The sequence below is a fragment of the Coenobita brevimanus genome, chromosome 39, assembly GCF_032717465.1.
Source record: "Coenobita brevimanus isolate Jiangsu-jjx chromosome 39, ASM3271746v2, whole genome shotgun sequence".
Lineage (NCBI taxonomy): Eukaryota > Metazoa > Arthropoda > Malacostraca > Decapoda > Coenobitidae > Coenobita > Coenobita brevimanus.
In genome coordinates, this window is record NC_136992.1 from 26,865,969 (window position 1) to 26,879,637 (window position 13,669).

Sequence of the window (13,669 nt, forward strand, 5' to 3'; positions counted from 1 at the left end):
TTACGGTGCTCCAAATGGATTGAGCCGGTGAAGGTTTATATCCAAGAGATGGTTGGGGTTTATTGCTCACGTAATTCCACTCAGGGATGAATGAGGCTGGTCACTCTCATCTTAAATGTTAGGACCAACTTGCCTAGCCCCTGGCTCCTATTCTCGTCAGGGGGCAATGTGGGATTGGATGAGAGAGAAATAAATGATAAAAGTTAGTAACTGGGTAGATACATCTGTATGTGATGCCCGCAAATGGAATTTTGCTTGCCGTACCATTAAATCCATATGTAATACAGTGATAGGCTAATAATTATCATCATCGTCATGTTATCCATGAAGGAATGATGGCATAGTTATACTGTAGTTAGGAAGGTTTTGTTTAGGTTATGAATTATTTTCATGTTTTTTTGCATTAGTGATACATCTCTACAGTATGTATCCTTAACCCCTCCCCCATCCCGACGTTTTCTGGGCAGTGGTACGCCGCAGTCCCGACGTTTTTGGACTTTTTTTTTTTTTTTTTTTTTTTTTCCCCCTCAAACATCCGCTTTTGGTGAGAAACATCGAAAATTCATAGAGAAATCGCTCACCTGAGGTTTAAAATACGCGATCCAGGTAGGAGTACCTCCTTACCTTACAGGGTTTTTTATCAGGCTGGCTGCAAAGAAAACGAGTTCTATGGGAGGATAACTATTCCACACCACTCATAAACGGTATTTATTTATTTATTTGGTACGAATTTTATGTAGGACGAGAGTATATTGGTTTTCAAACGGTTATATAGGCATTATAAGCATTGTTTCACTCATTAACTCATCACCATTTCTGACCTTTTTTTGCCACATTACCTGATCATCATTTCTGACTGTTTCTTCCTCTAATGTTTGTCCACATTGTCATCGATTGGGGAATCACTCTGGCCCTGAATTTCGTACCGTGGCATGACATGGCTTTACTGGCCAGGTCACTGATAACAAGTGAATTGCTGAGAAAAGGTCATGCAGGGGGGAGGGGGAGGTCATGCTGGGTAAGGCATTGTCCCTGCCTGGCATCTTGTAGAGGAAGGTGTCCCGTGTGTAGGTGCCAAAAATCACTCGCGAAAATTGAAAATTGTGCAAATTAGGGACCTTGCAATGTTGCCGCGTTAATTTACGTCTCCGGGATATGAGTGCACATCATGTGAGGACGTGAATTCACGTCTCCGGGATGGGGTGGGTTAACCAGTGTAACCAGCTCTTGCATGCTGATTCGGTGACACGAATATCATGTAAGTAATGTGGCAACTTTATGGCACCTTTGATTTCCACTAATGCATCAGACATTGTGAAAACATAACACAGCATGACAGTTTGTATGTTTGCAGTGTTATGTCAAAAAATATTTCAGCACCTCGTTATTATACCTTTTCAGTAAAATATGGAGACGTAAACTAATGAAGAATGTGCTGATGTGCACCTGATTAACGGTATGAGGGTGGAACTGCTTGCACATGCTGTACGCCTGTATGAAGAAAGGTACCCCACCCGAAGGCGGCCAAATCTTCGGACATTCGTTGCCCTTTATCAAAGGCTGTGGGAAACAGGCTCATTTCATCGCGGCACTGTAGATACTGGGGGACATAACCGATGTTGAAATGCCATTGATGATCAAATTTTGAGCCTGGTACATGATGAACCATCTACGAGTACACTATCAGTTGCCGTTGCAGTAAACGCGTCACAGTCAACTGTGTGGAGGTGCCTGAAAAAACACAGCCTACACGCATATCACATTCAGAAGGTACAAAGTTTGAATATGAATGACTATCCACGAGGGGCTGACTGCCATTGGTTCTTACGAGAGAGTACTGAAGAGCCTTAGTTCAAGAACATCATCTTATATACAGACGAGGCAACGTTCACAAGGGATGTTATTTTCAGTACTCACAACATGCACATGTGGGCACTTGGAAATCCTTACACAGCTGTGTGTAAAGGCAACCAGGTGAAATTCGCAATAACATTTGGGCAGGCATTGTAAGGGATAACTTTATCGGGCCACACGTACTACTAGAAACTTTGAATGGAGAGGTGTACAGTTGTTTCCTGGAGGACACACTGCCACTGCTACTTGTAGATGTGTCACTGCAACTAAGACAACGCATGTGGTTAATGCATGAAGGTGCACCAGCCCATTTTGCCTGAGCATCTAGGGAATTTCTGGATATGACAAATCCCAATAGGTGGATTGGATGTGGTGGCGCAGTTCCTTGGCCACCATGTTCACCAGATCTTAATCCTTTGGATTTTTACCTTTAGTTTCAAGTCTGGTTTATGGTACGGAGGTAGAAACACGGGATGAATTGTTGCAACATGTTATTGACAAGTGTGAGCAAATTAACCATACACCAGGTATTCTTGAACATGTCCGACAGCCAGTGCTCCAACGTGTAAATGCATGTATTGAAGCAGGAGAAGGCAGTTTTGGGCATTTACTATAAACTATGGCAATGAGAAGTCAGTATTTACCAATAAAAATGTGAAAATTGTATGGTAGTTCCACTCTACATCTCCTTACATAGATACTGAAATACCCGCGAAGTGGGGTGAACCAGACACCACCACCCCGGGAGGAGAGTACAAGGGGATGATACCCACCCCACCAGGAGATGACAGGGAGGCTGGCTTACCAGACATACCTTCCAGGCGAGAGCGACTTATCTCCCTCGCGACCCGACGCCCCTCTTCCCCGCAGCCAGACCACCTGGCAGTGTACAGGAAAAGTACACTACACTCCAGCGGAGGGAACACTCGCCAGAATCAGGGTGGAACTTGCAGTAGCAAGATCCCAAGCAAACTTTCAGACACTGAGTCCCTTGGATCGGCCTCCTTTTTAACAGAGGTCTAAGGAGGAGCCTCAATGGTTGCTATTCCCCTAAAGGAGCAGCGGCACAGTATCACTTGTCGGGTATACTGTGGGTGGAAGGACCGTCGGTCAGCCACCCTCTGCCAGCCACTTTCGGGAGCTGGCACGTCCACCAGACAACCTTCGCTGGCGCTCCCAAGGAGGAAGGCAAGCCCTGGGGTATGCTCTCAGAGGTACCACACGGAACGAAGCGTCGCAGTCTCCCAGTGCTGTCTCTGGGACAGGAGTCCCAGATCCTACGGCTGGAGTGTAGTCTGTGTCGGAGCTTTGACAATATCCGGGTGTGCCCGTCAGGCACCTTCTCCCCTCTGCCAGGGTCTGTAGTGCCCAGAGGAGCCTCCCCCGACTCCTCTTGCACCCGTCCCCCGTAGGAGCCCAGGCAGTGCCCAATGGGGCTGCCTGACGGAGGGAAAGTCCCCTGGACCTCCCCCATCCACCCCGGACCGGAGATCCAGCAGGGCCTCCCCACCCCGCCAATTAGGAGAGTCGGCCCTTGGCTGCTCCCCCTCCGCTCGTCCCCAGGCTCCTGTAGAGGAAGGTGCCTCTTCCCCCGCCCACCCCTCCGATGGCAGAGCAAGGTGCCCCTCTCCCTGCCTTTCTCCTCGAGAGGGTGGTTTCTGCTCCCTTTCAGAAACCCCACCAGAGACCAGAGCGAGCGTGACGTCCCTGAGCCCCGGTGTCCTGTCCCTGCAGCCCCGTCCTCCCCAGGCGCAGTCGGACTCCAGGACGAGAGGCCACAGCTCACCCCTGCCGGCCTCCTCCGAACGACGAGACCGCAGCCCTTGGAGTCAGCGGGCTTCCTCCGACGCCTGCTGCAATAGCCGAGCCTCCCCCAGCAATGGTGGCCACAGGCCCTCCATGACGGCTGCCTCCGCAGGATGAGATGGCAGTTCAGTCTGGGCGCCGCCCTCCCCACAGTTGACCCAGGGCCTGGGCTGGCCCAGGTCCGCCTCCAGGACCCTGACGACGACTAAGGGTCAGTGCAGAGCAGCGCGCCTCCTGGCCCTCTTCGGTCCTAGCCCGGAGAGCCCTGCCTCCTGCCAGGCTGTTGCGGCTAGGGAGCTGCCCGGCACATCACTCGCCCACCCCTCCAGGACTTGTGGTGACTCTACTTACCACCCTCCCCTGTACTACTCACCAGACGGCCCACCTCCCACTCCCGTCCGGCACCTGAGGCCCCCCCCCCCCCTTGGTCCGCGTCCTCCACTCCGCCAGTACCATCAGTACAAGACCCAATGGTTGTGCCCTCCCCAGTGTTGGTGAATTAGCCCCTGCAACTCCCCTCTATACCATTGTGCCTCCCCCTTCCCCCAGTGTTGATCTGTCCTACCCCAGTGAACTAGTCCCTCCCCTTCCCTGATGGACTCAGTGTTCTCCCCCCCAGTGTGCCATAGTGAACTCTAACGCTCGGAATCCTATGCGCGGAGTGTATGATGCTCATCCACGGGTCGGCCCCCAGATGTGAAGCCCTCTCCCAGTGTTACCCCACAGAACATTATACATCAGTGCAACCCTCCCCAGTGTGACCCCCCCCCCAAGGCCCTGCCCTGAGTAATTCGTCTAACCCTAGACTTTAGCCCTCCCCTCTCTCCCTCCCCCCTCCCCCGCACAGATGCAAGGTATCATATCCTCTTGTTCTATGTAACGTGCACATAGTATAAGGTTAGCCAGGGTATTGTCCATGTCACATGGATGTATTTCAGTAGCTAGGAATCTGACTACTGTATGTCGCGCAAACACCTAGGCTTAAGGGCTTGAGAATATATTACCGTCCGTGTTACGTGTCTGCCATATTGGATATACTGCACTATACTGTCTGTGTGTACTGAGCATAATGTATCTGGTGTGTCTGTGAGACTTGTCTGTGACACTGTGTGGACACTGCTCTGTATCAGGGAAGGTATAATACCGTATGAATGTCAGACTTGCTGAACTAGGTGGAAAATGATTGTTGTAAACACTACTTTGAGTCATTGTGTGTTCCTTAGTTTTGTTCATAGAATGCTTGTGTACCTGTATTTGTCTTTTGACAATATGTAAGTGTGCCTTTTGACCAGTGGTGTTTATTTTCCATCCTTGTCTGTACTGACCCAGTCAGGAACAAAGAACCCAGAACCGCACTGTGTCTGTGACCGAGAAGTCAGGACTCAGAACATGCTGCATAACAGATACCACACCTTAAATTCATCATAACATGATGACGAACCAGAATCCGACATTTTACCATAGGTGGTGGCAGCCATCATCAACTCACTTGATGTAGTGCTGCCTACTTCATCCTTAGCCTTTATCATTCTTTCTCTGTGCCTGCTCACCTCTCTTCCTTTATCTCCCATCTTTCCTGTCACTTCTTATTGCTCATCTTTCCTTTACAGGTGTCTTTACATTGAGTGACAAGCCAAATGGTTTCCTGTAAGCCAAGAAACCATTTACAACGACGGGTGGTAACCATATAACCAACCCATACGTGCTCCTTACGTGTCAACAAGTGGGTTGGTGGAGGGTTAGTGCCCCTCCCCCTAAAACCAGTAACTCAGAGTCAAGTGGCCACCCCTTACGGGATTATGGTGTCTGGCAATAGACAGACATTGTGTATTAGAATTGTCCAAGGTGGCTCAATCAGTAGAGAGGTGGCCTGCGGTCCAAATGGACCCAGGTTCAAGTCCCCGATGGGGCAGGGACCAGTTTAAGGATTTTAATTTCATGTAAAGCAGACTTTACTGATCTACCAGAAGACCCGCCAACATATTGTAAAAATAACCCCACTAATACCAATACACCAGTCCTGTATGAGACAGCCCTAGCATGTATTCAATATGGACAGTGGGTGTTAGCGCCAAAGTGGTGACATGTAGAGCTGTATGATATGTAGGAGGACTGCTGGGCCTTGGGAGCTGGCTGTGAAGCCTATGCCCAGAGTTGAGCAAAAAAAAAATTAACTTTGTCTACGTTTGTTTGTTTTGAGAATATTATATTTAGTTCCTTACAACTAATCCTTTTGATTACACTGTTAATCTATCCTCTCCGTTGGGCTCCTTCGATCACAACTTTATTACCTTTATCGGTCCATTCGCTCCAGTACGGCCTGTGAATCCTCCAAAGAAATGTCAGTTGTGGCACTTTGGAGCTGCTGATTGGGAGACCCTCAGGCAGTACTTCTTTGATTTTCCCTCGAATGATTATTGCTTCCATGGCTGGGAACCAACTGAGTGTGTCATGCGCATTATGGAGGTTATTCTGCCAGACATGGAAGCATACATTCCTTTCTCATATCCTTTGACTAATGCAAAAAAGTCTTGGTTTAATCACGCTTGTTCTAATGCTGTCCACAACAAGGAGAGGGCCTATAAAAGGTATCGGAGCCTACCCACCCCTGAATCATCTTTTTTATGTTTCTGCCTGGAATCGTGCTAAGTCTGTTCTTCATTCTGCTAAAAATAATTTCATCCATACTAAATGCTCTCAGCTCTCCGACTCGAATTCTTCCCGCTCCTTCTGGCACGTTGCCAAAAACCTTTCTAACAACTTTACCTCATCATCGTTCCCTTCTCTTTTCTACTTTGATGGCCTGTAGCTATTTCTTCTACTGATAAAGCTGATCTCTTCGCTCAGACTTTCTCCTCCCATTCCACCTTGGATGATTCCCATGATGTTCTTCCATCACTTCCCCCCTCAGACTTCCTCATGGCTGACATTAAAATTTCTTCAGCTGATGTATTTTCTGCCATCAGTGGCCTCAGTACTAACAAGACATATGGGCCTGATGGGGTCCCTCCTGTTGTCCTCAAGATCTGTGCTTCTGTGCTTGCACCGTACCGTACCTAGGTAAACTCTTTTGCCTTTGTCTTATCAACTGGGACCTTTTCTTCTTGCTGGAAGTTTGCTCTCATTCTGCCAGTCCCAAAGAAAGGTGACCAATCCCAACCCTCTAACCATCGCCCAACTGCTTCAACATCCGGTGTCTCAAAAGTTTTTGAATCTATTCTTACTGAAAAATTTTAAAGCATCTCCTTCCTATCACAACTGTCTTTCTGATCGTCGATATGGGCTCCGCCAGAGACGCTGCACTGGCAATCTTTTCACTTACCGTACCTTTCAGACTCCTGTTCAGCCCTCTTTTGGGACTACAGCGAAAGCTTTGTCATTGCACTTGACATCTCAAAGGCTTTCGATCGAGTCTGGCATAAATCTTTAATTTCCAAACTACCCTCTTATGGATTCTATCCTTCTGTTTGTGCCTTCATCTCCAGCTTCCCTTCTGATTGTTCTATAGCTGCTGTTGTAGATGGCCACCGTTCTTCTCCTAAATCTATCAAGAGTGGTGTTCCTCAGGGCTCTGTCCTATCATCAACTCTCATCTATTAATTCATCAGTGACCTAAGCTGCACATCTAACCCTATCCACTCATACACTGGTGATTCCACCCTTCACCTTTCCATTTGGTTCCCGCAACCTCCATTTCAGCAGTTAGCTACTTCAACAAACAAGGGTTGAGGCTATGACACACCTAATGTCTGACTTGGCTCAGAGATTCAGCAGTTACTTCAGCAAACAAGGGATGAGGCTATGGCACTCCTAATGTCTGACTTGGCTCATATGTCTGACTGGGGTAAAAATAATTTTGTTTTTATTGCATCGAAGACTCAGTTCTTACACCTATCAAACTGACGAAATCTTCCACAGGAGTACAAATAGGTCCCGTTATTCGACCACTCGATATACGAGAAACCAATGATATGACCTGGGTAAATTAGGGACTACAGTATTTTCGTTATATCTCAAAAATCCAGTGATATGACATTCTGTCTGGGACGAGGTGGGAAGATTCTAACTCAGTCATCCCAGCAAATGCAGTCACCGCCATTTTCTCTCAACTTCGGATAGAAATAGCAGGACTGCTCAGCTGCAGCGTTGCCAGACGTGCAATAATTATTGCAAAATGCAATATTTTGGCACACTGCTATGTGCGATAGCATGCATGCGATAATGTGATAACTTTCATAATTTGATACTCTGAAAAATTAAAATGCCCGCCGTGCCCGCCGCAGGACCTCCCACCTCACCACCCCCCACACCACTACCGAGCCACCACCCCACCACCACCCCAGGAGGACACACTGGTGAGGTTAGTGACCCCGGGCAAGAGGGTCATCAGGGCATCACGTCCCTGAGCCCCTATTCCCCGCAAGTGCCCCAACCCCAGGTGATCAGGGGAACTGAACTACTGTGCGGGCGGAGCAGTGATCGACAGAATAGGGGTGGGACTGAAATTAAATCAGTCCCAGGTAACACCGTATTGACGGCTTTGTTACACCCTGTAGGGCAGGAGGCCCAAGGGCAGGAGGCCCAAGGCTACGGCCTAACCAAAAGTGAAAAGAGACAGACAAACCTAGGCTACGGCCTAATAGAGTGTGTAAAGGGGAAGGCGATCCCAGGCTCCGGCCTTAACACACCAGGGAGAGAGAGTTGCCCTAGTGCATCCCTCTCCTGCTGTTCTTCGGCTACGGCCAGAATACGGACCAGAGTAAGGAGCCCCTGCTACCGTACGTGTAGTACTTCCCTATTACGGAAGCGACACCCCGTGGACGGTACCCAGCCACAGCGTGTGGGCGAACCAGTTCGCCCGGTAGTTGTCTTCCGTACGGGCAGACACTCGGCTCCGGCCGGGGCACGTACCAGGGTAGAGAATTCCCTGAAGGTAGGATCAGTCCATATTGGAGAGAGTGCGGCCTCTGTGTCCCTCCCTCTGGCTTGTCTCCTACTACGGGAGGAACACCACGCTGGCGGTACCCAGCCGAGGCGAAAGGGCGACACCGATCACCCTATAGGTGTGCCCCGTACGCCGGGCAAGTTCACGGCTACAGCCAAGGTGTGTAACAGGGGAAAGAGATCCCCGGCTCCGGCCGACAGACACACTCGAGAGACCACGGGCAACGTGAGTCCTCCTCTAGCCTCTTTCCCTTCGGGGAGCCCTTCATCGCCATCCGGGAATATAGCCCCGGATGAGACATTAGAGTGGTGGCAAGGCCTGATAGCGGACCTACCGCCCACACCCGGGAGTTCCTTGTTCCTGCCGGAGCCCCGTAGGAGACGCTGCCGCAGTCCAGTCCTGACGGCGCCTCTCCCTCTTGGTACCCGCGGTCCCAGGACGCCCAGGCTCGACTCCACAACCCACGACGAAGGCGATCCAGGCTCCCTCACTCCCCGGAGTCAGAGGAAACAGGCCCGACTACTCCGGTTGTTCGGCCCCAGTCCCGAGGGCCACCTATCAGGTCGAGGCCCCCAGACCACAGGGCCTCCCTGCACCCCACTGGCACGGCCATAAGACGAGGGCCGCCTCTCAGGTCGAGGCCCCCACACGGGAGAGCCTCCCTGTACCCTAAAGTGCAACAGTGACAGTGACTATACCCAGGAAACAGGGGGAAACAGTGACAGTGACAGTAACCAGGAAAACAGTGACAGTGACTACCCATGAGAATATAGTAAGCAGTGGCCCACTAGAATCTAGTGCTATCAGGGCAGAAAGTGCATTTTGTGAATTGTCTTAGTCCCTCCCCATATTAAGGAACCAGGGAGTTTTCTGTGAGTCTAGAGGTAGGAGCGCGGGCGAGTCGAAAGATAAGTGTACGTGTCTCCGTGACCAGGTGACAGTGTCGAGTGTAGCTGTCCGCACCCTACCTCTTTTATAATAATATCCCTAAACCAGACTCTCAATCTCGTGTATTCTTAAAGTGAACAACCCCATTTATATATTACCTCCAAGTGACATAAGAACCCCATTAAAGAGCTTAAAGTGAACAACCCCATTTATATAATACCTCCAAGTGACATAAGAACCCTATTAAAGAATACTCGCAATCTCCCTGCGTGATAATGGTAGTGCATACGATTATTCTGTGAAGCCAAGTGTTAATTCTGTATCTCTGTGTCTCTGTATCCTAAATATCATTCTATGTGTACTGTTAAGAGTAGGACCTAGGTAATAGATGTGATACGGTATACTGCCTGGTTTTTATGTTCTGTTCCTTTGTTAGTGCTTTACTTCCGGTCTAGAAAGAGGACCCCGCTTCAGTAGCTAGTGTTTTTACGACAAGAAATCGCCTTAAAAACACAGCATTACAAAAATAAATTGGGATTGCAAAATTAACAAGTCTACTGTAAGACAAGTATAGTACAACAGTAGGATTTAGTAACTTTTATCATAACCAGTATTATAATCTGGTAGGTACTTAACAGTTAAACAAATTCAATAACGGTAATTAATCACTCCACATATAAATTTATTAATTCCAAGGTAATTACCAGTTTATGTGAAGAAATGCCTTTGTTTATGAATACGATAATTTTGGTCAAAAAATCGATAATTTTAACGTGCTTGGTACGATAATATGGGTTTGGGAATCGGGCATGGGTGCTCAGCTGGCGACCGCCAGCTTCACACCTCCAACACAATATTATCACCTATAGATTAGTGTTATGCATGTTTTATATGTTTAATTAATGTGCAGTCATTTGCATACTATTTGCTCTTTCAGGTTGCTTTCTCTACAGTTCAGTAATATAGAGGTGTTTGTTGCGTTTGGTATCATATATTTTAGCTTGAAAACTTGCCTTTGATGGGTCCCTTGAACCCAACCAATATTTTACCATTAGTTACGTGTTTCATTATACGAGAATTCATTATATGACTATGCCAAATGGAACCTATCTGTTTGTATGTTCGGGAGCTCCCTGTACCACTAATGTTTAATAATATCCAGCTCAGTCTTGCATCATCCTTAAATATATTTGGGGTTTCATTCTCTCAGGACTTATCTTGGAAAGATCATATTACATCTTTTGTAAAACCTGCTTCCAAGAGATCAGGTGTGCTAAACCGACTCTGTACCTTCTTTGCCCCTGCACAGCTGTTGACTTTATACACGGGTTTTGTTCGTCACAGTGTCTTTCCACTTCCTTCTGCCTATGGATGACTTTACACTCCCTCTTTTGTCTTTCCCTCATTCTTTCCTCATTCTTCTGCCTATGGATGACTTTACACTCCCTCTTCTATCTTTCTTTTCTTCATTCTTTCCTCTCCTTCTGCCTAAGGGTGACTCAACACTGTGTGACAAGCCAAATGGTTTCATGTACACCAGGAAACCATGTACTATGCTGGGTGGTAACCATATAACCAAATTATGGTGCCTGGTGGTTTAGTGGGTAATTAAGGTGCTCCAGTTTGATTGAGCCTGTATAGGTTTATATCCAAAGGGGTGGTTGGGGTTTAATGCTCAGGTAATGCCACTCAGGAATGAGTGAGGCTGGTCACTCTCATCTTAAACGTCAGGACCAACTTGCATAGCCCCTGGCTCCTACACTCCTCTATGGGGTGACATAGGATTGGATGATGGATGGATTATTATTATCATTCTTTCCTTGTCCTTCTGCCTACAGGTGACTTTACACTCCTCTTTCTCTCCTTCATTCTTTCCTCTTCCTTCTGCCTGTGGGTGACTCTACACTGAGTGACAAGCCAAATGGCTTCCTGTACACCAGGAAATCATTTACTATGCTGGGTGGTAACCATATAGCCAAATTTTGGCACCTGGTGCTTTAGTGGATAATTATGGCACTCCAATCAGATTGAACCGGTGAAGGTTTATATCCAAGGGGTGGTTGGGGTTTATTGCTCATGTAATGCCGCTCAGGGATGAGTGAGGCTGGTCACTCTCATCCTAAATGTCAGGACCAACTTGCCTAGCCCCGGGGTTCTACGCTCCACATGGGGCAACGTAGGATTCGATGATGGATGGATTATTTTCATTAATTTTTTGGATTAATTATTTCATATAACCATATTGCAAGCAGTTCATTTTGAGTTACCACAGTCTGTCTGGCTGAGCAGATCCCTTAACTGGAGGCAAGAAACTGCTCCTGCAGGGCCATCCCATGTAGTGAACCTATGTTCCCCTGTGGTAGACAGTACTTTGCCACAGTGAGGCTTGGCTAAGAGTGTGGATGTATGTTTAACTAGATGAATGCCATATTTATTTTTCTCCACCCAGTTAATAGGAGCACTGTAGTAGGCTTCACAATACTCTGTTATTTGGTTACATAGGTCCTACCCAGTGTTCTAAACCCAGGAAACTATTAACCTTGTCAATCAGTGTAGAGCCACCTGGAGTGGAAAGGAGAGTAATAAAAGGTTACAGAAAGGAAGAGGGAGTTGGAAAAGAGGAAGGCTGCCACAGAAAAAGAATGATAAAGGTGAAGGAAGAAGAAGGCAACACTACATCAAGTGTAAGTCAAGGATGTGTTCATATCGTATTTCAGTTATGTCTACAACTGAAATTGTTCATCAGAAGACACTGGCAAATCACTTTTATAGGATGCAAAAAACTTTAGTAATCACTCGTACTGTTTATTGTGGAAAGTATAACAAAAAGGAATGTCATAGCAAAAAAGATTGTCAGTACAGTTGATTTTTAACATGAACTTAAAATAACTGGTAACAGGGAAAACAGCAGTATGGTACCTGAACAGATTATAAAGCATAACTGTAATGTAAGTGATTGGTATGTGGTTCATAGTTCTAGTTAGCTTAAGAGAGTTTGTAATGCCTCTGCCTTAGCAGTTTCTGGTGTTTTGCACTTCACACCTTGCTGATATTCTTGTATAATACTGTTGCAATCTTTGTCAGTATTAGAGACATGCATAGCATACAAGAGTGTGGAAGGCATGAGATTGAAAATAAAGTGTTAAGGAGAAGGAAGGGTGACCAGTTGAGGAGGGTCACAGATATGAATGTGGAGGGAAAAACAGCTAGAGGTAGATATAGGAAGATGTGGGATGAGGCCCTTTATCAGCCTAAGGGATAGGGGATGGAGAAGGGAAATGATTCAAGATAGCAACACCTAGAAATCTGCCATCATGTGAAATGACCGGCACATTCTACAGTAACATGGTCCATGATCTCAAAATGTAGAGTAATGTAATCCAAGGAAGAAGAGCTATGAAGTCTTCTGAACCAGCAAGACTATGGCCAAATACCTCGCAACCTTTTTTTATGCATAGGTACTACATATGGCTACTGGACCTTGAATTGATTATATTTTTAGCATTCACTATAGTGTTTAGATAGAGTACATAAAGTCCTCGTTATATGTCAGGGATGTGATACAGAATACAGTAATATAATAAGCTTTTGCACACTTTTAGTACTGTGCTGTGAATTGGAACTGGCAGATTAGGTTTACTGTACGGGTATCAATGATATTGTTTGTGTAATTTACCGTACTAAAGAGTTTTTTTTTTCTTCATACCCAGTAGCCCCATCACATTTGTAGCTACTGGGGGATAGGCTGCTTAGTCTAAACATTCAAGGCAAGAGTGAATTAATAGCAAGAAAGAACAGAATAAAGAAAGCATATAATGAGGACGTGCTGTAGTAATTCCTCATTTTGCAGTAAATAGATTTCTGGGAAGTGGTAGAGCAGTGATAAATAATAGAAGCACCATACAGCCCTCGTCCTAAAATGCATTCTATAACTTAACTCTTTCCATGGAACTGGTACTGCAGGTTAAGAGAATCTAGCAAACCTTTTTTTTTTTTTTTTTTTTTTTTTTTTTTTTTTATATAAATACCAAATGCGGTTTCAGTAAAGTGTATGCACTTTATAATGAGGACTGTACTGTAAATGGTCATATGACCATTTTTTCAGGTACAGCCCCTCACATCCTTAACACTTGGTAGTAAAGAAAAAAAAAAAATCGTTGTTGTGAAAAGTATACT